The sequence below is a fragment of the Brienomyrus brachyistius genome, chromosome 4 (genome assembly GCF_023856365.1).
Source record: "Brienomyrus brachyistius isolate T26 chromosome 4, BBRACH_0.4, whole genome shotgun sequence".
NCBI lineage: Eukaryota > Metazoa > Chordata > Actinopteri > Osteoglossiformes > Mormyridae > Brienomyrus > Brienomyrus brachyistius.
Window position 1 is genome coordinate 26,255,077 of NC_064536.1, and position 7,907 is coordinate 26,262,983.

The following is a 7,907-nucleotide window of genomic DNA, read 5'->3' on the forward strand; positions in this document are numbered from 1 at the left end:
CCACCGAGATAAGCTGCATGGTACAGCATGTTGGTTTCCCAGTCTAATCTTGGACTAAACTCACTTTTGTATGAAGATTCTCTATTTAAAAGTCAGATAACTCCAACATTGAGTTTAATCTGTGTCCAGGAAACCAGCCTATAAAGTAGAAATGCGTTCCTAAGCTTAGTATGAATTCCACTGTAAAGTGACAGCTCCTTTGGGTATTTTATGTTTAAGACATAAAACAAAGAGAAAGTGTAGCTCAGGGTCACAGCGCAAGAGTTGATGGTGTTAAGATGTGAGGGGGATATAGGGCTTTCGAAGGAACAAACAGGCACACTTAGGTTCGCTTATAAAGACTATTTATTAGAAGTAATACAAAATAACCTTGCATTAAAATCAATACCAAGACATTGGATCAAAGGTAATGCAAAATAATCCTGTATCACAAGTAATATCCAATGGTATTATAAATCATAAACAATAATGATACTGCAAATACAACTATGTGACAATAAAACATGCATGCATAGTACCAATTAATATTATTGTGATACTTATAAATCGATAATCCCAATAATGATTACATGAGTACACAGATATTGCAAAGCTATTCACACTCGGACGTGCCATCATCACCCACCCTCACTCTTACACTGGGGAGCCCTTTTCAGTCCTGGCAGGAGATCAACATGAGTCCCGAGAAAGTGCCGGGCGATGCGGTGCTCTATCCTACGGCTGAGATCCAACCACACAGATCTCCCCCTTCCTTTATACTAAATTTTGGGCATTACATGTGGGCAGGGGACGAGCTGGCCAGGCTCACCCCTCCCCCCAGACAAGGCATTCTCAAATTTCCAATCTTGTCTGGGTAATGCGGCTAGCTGTTAAAATAAAAAATACAAAAACACGTTCCCCTTTTCTCCAGATAAGATCAGAATCCCACACACCAACTGCTAGATATGGCTTCAATCAAAAGTAATTAGACAAGTATCCTTGATCAATTTCCCCCTTTCTCATGAGAACAAAATAAGGGGCCCACACACTAATCGATAATGTATAAAACACATGTTGGATCACTCTTTCTTCCCAGGAAAACCCTTAAAAAAAACAAAGTAACCATTCTTGAATGGGGTTAGCATCTCATTAATCAGAAATAACAAGACAAGTGTCCTTGAACAGAATAAGTATCCCAGGACAAGAGAAGCTGATTCTTCTCATGAGAAACAAGTTATACAATTCAACTTTGACACAACAATATTATGAGTGAATCACGGACGATATGGGTTCTGTATCTGAATTTCAGGATTAGTCCACACACGGTCAGAATCGATCCACACCTCAAATGTATGTCTGTTACGTGGAGTTGGAGTTATTCCACCAAACTGTGAGTAGTGAAGCTGCACAATTACTACCTCCTAAATCACAGTGACAGGTGGACATTCAACATATCTCTTTAATTCTATGCTACTGAAACGACACGGCCAGTTACGGGGCCACCTGTGAGTTCGGCTTGATACGTGTGGTCTTTAAAAACTTGAACAGCAATCTTGAATTGTTGATTACCTTAAACAAATAACACACCCATATGACAGGAAGAGAAACATTACTTGGCCACTTCAGAAAACCACTCCAAATATTGAAATCATCCGTGGTTATCTTTCAGTTTGGTCATCTACTGACCTAAATAGCTCAATACCGATGATGCCACAGGAAAAGAAAGCTAAAATATGAGGAAAAGTAATGGAATAATTGATGTTAGAATGTGGGACTTCAGTACTGGTCCTAATACAATTAAATATAGGGAAGGGTACCAGGATACATTTCTGGTACTGGTATACCATGCAACACCACTGATCATGCGTTTTTGGGTAACAAGTGTAAAAGCCTTGAAAATGTATTCAGAAACAAGCATTTTTTTCCCCCTCAGACTGACACTTTTCCGTTGTGTGCTACATGTGAATGGTCAACTCCGGACAATTTCTGAAATGTATATGTGGAAAAAGTCCATGGGAAACACTGATGTATCTTGAGGTCATTATTTGGGGTTCAAATCCATACCATCAATAAACAATAAAGGTATAATGTACAGCGTGCAGTTAGGTCTATAAGCATTTGGAGTGACAATTTTCATAATTTTCCCTCTGTACTTCACCACAATGAATGTGATATTAAGCATTTGACAGTCTTTCATCTCGTGAAAATGGAGGGACTTATGTAAAAAAATGGCTGTAATTCCTAAATGGTTAATGCAATGTTTTTGTTAAACCACATGAACTGAAACTGAAAGTCCACACTTCAGTCAAATCTTCATTGCTTCATTTAGAATTGTGATGGTGTACAGAGGCAAAATCAGAAAAATCATGTAACTGTACAGACATGTCTCACTTAACTACCTATTTAACGACTGTGTGGACTTGTTATGGCGTCACATCAAAGTCAAAACTCACACGCGTAAATATGCCACTCGCGAGCGCAAAAGTGAAACTCACGAGCGCAGGACGAAGAGCTGCGTGCGCGTTCATCATAATTTCTCCTTCTCTAATGTATTTTCTCCTTCCAACGTCATGGTTGCGCTCGTGCGCAAAGCGCATTTCCTTTGGCCGATATTTGCATGCGCTCGAGGGAAATGTCAGCGCTCGCGTTTTGCCGGGGCGGGGGTTTGACAGTTTGGGGGCGGAGTCACGCCATTCCTGACAGCGAACGCTATTGGTGGATGAAGTATAGTTTATCTATGTTATAAGTATAATTTCAGCGATTTTCATTGGCCACTTGCCTGTTTCCCCATCAATATAAAACAGATACAGTTACAGAATGCAGCCAGATACGTTCCCAGCTAGCATTGGTTCGTTGGGCCGACGTCGGCTGTTGGTCGTTATGTCGATGGTCAAAAGCGGACGTCGAAATCACGTCTGGCCAACATAATGGTATACATAATGAAAATAAGATTTTTGGATATTATTGTTTGTTAGATACACTAACTGCCTTTTAATAGGCTAATTTCCTTTCTTTCTGAATCGATGAAATACACTTGATGTCGTCCACATTTTTCGTCGGCGTAACGTCTGGCAGATGTCTGTCATAGACCTTTCTCTATGTCCAAGATCGAATTTATACTGATTTCTTTTCAGATCAAGATGAACTGTACAACCTATACCTCCACAGAAAATGTTTAAAGGATTCCATAACAATCCCTTTTCTTCGTTGGCTTCATGTCCTGACAACGTCGGGTATTGACTAACTCATGGTCAGTCCCGGACGTTGTCCAGACGTGCAGCCAACGTCCAGAATGTACAGTATACCACAACCATGACAGCTTCCCAGTTAACATTTAACGTTGGCCCAACGTTGGTAGAACATCGGACATAACGTCGGCCCAACGTCATTAGCAGACGTTGGTCGGACGTGCATCTGCACATCGGGTTTACGTCAACTCAACGTCTGCAGCGAACGTCAAATGCACGTTGTCCCAACGTGCAGTAAACCAAGTAGTGATAAGCAAATGTGTGCCATTCCCTGTGGCCAACATAAAACCAACGTCCCACGGACATTATGGAGACCATGTGCCAACCTACTTTCAATGTCTGGGTTACGTCAACTCAACGACTGCAGCTAACGTAAAATGCACGTTGTGCTAACTCTCAGTAAGCTAAATATAATGAAGAAGAAAATGATCAAAATTCTCTAAAAAGGGAACAAAAAAAGACACACATACTCAAATTTTCCTAATTAAATTATATTGTCTTAAAATTAATTTTACAAGGGATATGAAATATTAAAATCCCCATAAAATCTAACTTTTTACATGTACAAAGTTCCGAGGTACCAAGTAAAATTGACATCAAGAAATACACAGCATCTTGAACATCAGGCATTACCTGATATGACATCAACAACCCAATACATGTAATATAGAATGTTTGAGGTCACAATGTCACGATCGGGGTGGAGGTCACTGTCTTCTTCCTTCAAACCGGTACCATTTTCTGAAAAAAAAATAAAAATAAATTCTGAAACACTGCACAGTTTCCCATACACATACAAATGCTGTTTCTACTTTGCTAAATGCTACTATCCTAATTAATCTACCACTTTCAGGTAAAATGGCACAGTAATGAAAATGCAGTTTTAAGTAAAAAGAAAATAAACCTGACCTGTATTATCATCATGGATTTAATTATTTAAAGAGCAACACAGGCAAAACCTTATTTGTCTCAATTTAGCTGACTTCACCTTGTACACGCACACACGCATGCCCACACACACTGAACTGGGGAAAGGGGGTAATTCTGGAGACAAAAACCCAGGTATTCTGTGAGACTGTAAAGTCCTAAATTTGTGAGAAAAATCAGAAACATCAGTTTTTTGTTTGATAAAAATAATATTGATAAATTCTGTCATGGGCTTAATGTCACATAACAACATATTCCTCCAACACATATAATCGAATTGCATTACCCATTGAAATGTATTTATATGATTTTTGTCAACTTTAGTGATGTAGTGAAACAGCTTTCTGATGCAATGAAGTTTCCTTTCCCAATGTGTCGTAAAAGGTTAGCAAAGGAATAAGTTTGCTCTTGTTTTCCAGAAAGCGCGAAACGCATCGCTTTTCCCTACTGAAATATGAGAACTTAGAGCAAGGGCATTGAACTACAAAAACCGTTTGATCATCTTATTCGTCACTGTAAAAAAAAAAAAAAACAAGACGAGACCCCCTTTTATTACAAAAACTGTAATAGTTAAAGCCAGAAAAAGATTTTCGAACGGCTACCTGTGACGGACAGCAGAATAAAACTGCGGGGATCCAGATATGCACACAGCAGGAAGGTTTATTGGATCTGTGGTTGTTGAGGTATCCAAGGGGTTAAGAGCAAAGAATGGTCGAAAGCCGAAAGCAGGGGTCAATAGCCGGAAGGTCAGTCCTACACGATCACGAGGGACACGAACACACAGGGGAAGGGGAACAGGAGGAGCCGGTCTCAGCAGGTGAAGCGGGTCAGGTACGAGAACGAGTCTGGGGAAAGGGAGAAGACAAGGCAAGGTAAGTACAACAGGAACACGGAGCAGGTAGGGAATACTGGGAAGACGGAAGACAAGTAAGCGCTCGGTAAGGCACATAACCATGGCACAATACTTCGCACGGAGATGTGCATGCTCTTTGCTTTTCTATGATTCTCCTTAGGGGAGAATACGGAGCACCTGGAGAGCCCCGCCTACTCGGGAGGGGCGTGACAGTACCCCCCCCCTGACGGCCACGTCCTGGAGGCCGATGCCGCTTGCAGGGTCTGCCCCGTGGCCGGGGGGCCGGTTTCGTTGGGAACTGAGAGTGAAAAGCGGACCGTATGGCGGGATCTATCAGCGAGCTGCGCTCCTCCGCGGAACAGCCCGTCCAATCCACCAGGTTTTGTAATTTACCCTGCCGGCGACGTGAATCCAGGATGGCACGGACCTGGTTGGTGGATGGGTCTTCAGGGGTCACCTCAAGGGACTCCACGGAAGGGACCAGCGCTGGTCGCAACGGACTGCGCTTCACCGGCTTCAGGAGAGACACATGAAAGGTTGGGCATATTCTATAGACTCGGGGCAGCTGAAGACGGAAAGCGACCGGACCCACTTTGCGCAGGATGCGAAATGGACCTATGTATTTGGAAGTTAGTTTCCGGCACCCCGGGATGCAGAGATTCCTGGTTGAAAGCCATACCAGTTGTCCAGCCCGGTAAGCTGGTCTAGCCCGACGTCTTCGATCCGCTTGGTTCTTTAATTGTTTAGCATTGCTTCGCAGGGATTGCTGCACCCTCCGCCAGACCTCTCTGCTGTTCTGATACCACTCCTCCACTTGTGGCACGGGTCCCTCCGGTGAGTGCCAAGGGAAGAGCGGTGGCTGGTATCCCAGAACGCACTGGAAGGGCGATAAATTAGTTGTCGGACTCACCCGGGAGTTAATAGCGTATTCGGCCCACACAAGGTGGACTGCCCAGCCGCTTGACTCTCCCTGACATAGTGTCCGGAGAACCTTGGCTACCTCTTGATTGGTGCGCTCTGCAAGTCCGTTGGATTGGGGGTGATAGGCTGATGAGAGACTGAGAGTAATGCGTAACTTACGGCACACCTCGCGAAACACTCTAGAGCTGAATTGCGGTCCTCGATCAGACACAATGTCCTCCGGGATACCGTAATATCGGAAGAGAGTGTCAATGAGTTTGTCGGCAAATTCACTAGCGGAGGGAAGCTTAGGCAGAGCTATGAGTCTGCACATCTTCGAAAACCGATCCACAATTGTCAAGATGATGGTCTTACCCTCGGACCGGGGTAGGTCGGTGATGAAATCCATGGCGATGTGAGTCCACGGCCGGGATGGGACAGGTAAGGGCTGGAGGAGACCGGCTGGTGCTTGGTGGGAGGCTTTCACACGAGCACACTCGGCGCAGGAGTCGACGTATTCTTGGGTGTCCTTTCTCCAGCCCAGCTACCAGTACCGCCGGGACACCAGTCGCTGGGTCGTGTCAACCCCGGGATGTCCGCTGCTGTGGTGTGAATGAATCCAATTCAGTAAAGCCTCTCGATGGCGACGAGGTACGTACCGGGTACCGGGGGGACATCCCGGGGGTGGAGCCCTCTGCTCGTTCTCTTGTCGGATGGTCTCTTCTAATGTCCAAGTTATGGAGGACACGAAACACCTGGGATCTAGGATTGGAGCAGCTTCTTCCGTATGGGTTGTGGATTCATATTGTCGGGAAAGCGCGTCCGCCTTCACGTTCTTACTCCCCGGTAGGTACTGAACTTGGAATTCAAAGCGCGAGAACCATTGCGCCCAGCGAACCTAGCGCGCCGATAGACGTTTTACTGACTGGAGGTATTCTAGGTTTCTATGGTCCGTGAAGACGATGAAGGGATATCGGGCGCCCTCCAACCAGTGTCGCCACTCCTCGAGTGCTAGACGGATGGCGAGCAGTTCTCACTCACCCACCGGGTAATTGTGTTCCGCTGGTGACACCTTACGTGAAAATTACGCACAGGGGTGTCTTCGTCCGGTCTGGGGATGGCGCTGGATGAGGATGGCTCCCATGCCGACATCGGAGGCGTCTACCTCCACCTCAAACGGCCGACTGGGACAGGGCTGAGTTGTACAGAACGCCCTTTTTAGCCGGTCAAATGCTCGGGAAGCCTCCTCTGTCCAGGACAGGCGGGACGTGGCTCCCCGTGTCAAGGTGGTAAGGGGGGCTGCCACCTGACTGAAGTTGCTTATAAACCGGCGATAAAAGTTAGCAAACCCCAGGAATCTTTGCAGCTCCTTCAGTGTTCGGGGCTGCGGCCATTCTCGGATGGCGTTCACCATACTATCCTCCATAGTGACTTTTCCTTGTTGAATCACGTAACCGAGGAACTGTATGTGGGTACGATGGAACTCACATTTAGCCAACTTGGCGTAAAGACGATGCTCCCGCAGTCGTTGTAGCACCTGTCGTACCTGTTGGATGTGGGTGCCTCTGTCAGGAGAATAAATGAGAATGTCATCTATATACACAACAACACATTTGTGTAAAAGATCCCAGAAAACATGATTCATGAACGATTGGAAGATGGACGGGCTATTGGCGAGCCCGTAAGGCATTACGAGGTACTCGTATTGCCCCCTGCTGGTGATAAAAGAGGTCTTCCACTCGTCCCCCTCCTTTATACGGATGAGATTGTAGGCATTCCTAAGGTCCAACTTAGTGAAAATCCGGGCCTCCCTTAACTGTTCTAAAGCAGAGGGAATCAGGGGAAGGGGTTCCCTTCTTTTAACCGAAATGGCGTTGAGTGCCCGATAATCAATGCAGGGTCTCAGTCCTCCATCCTTCTTTTTAACAAAAAAAATCCCGCGGTTACGGGCGATGTGGAGGGTCGAATGATCCCCTGAAGAAGACTCTCGCGTATATAAT

The 7,907-nt window shown here is 45.3% G+C and overlaps 1 long non-coding RNA gene across 1 annotated transcript; it reads right to left on the reverse strand.

The window, feature by feature from the left end:
- Window positions 1-425: 425 nt before the first annotated feature.
- Window positions 426-5,346, reverse strand: LOC125739715 (uncharacterized). Its single transcript, XR_007397246.1, has 2 exons — window positions 4,757-5,346; window positions 426-3,968 (listed from the first exon to the last, which is right to left on the reverse strand). It is a non-coding gene; the product is annotated as an uncharacterized LOC125739715 (long non-coding RNA).
- Window positions 5,347-7,907: the final 2,561 nt, after the last annotated feature.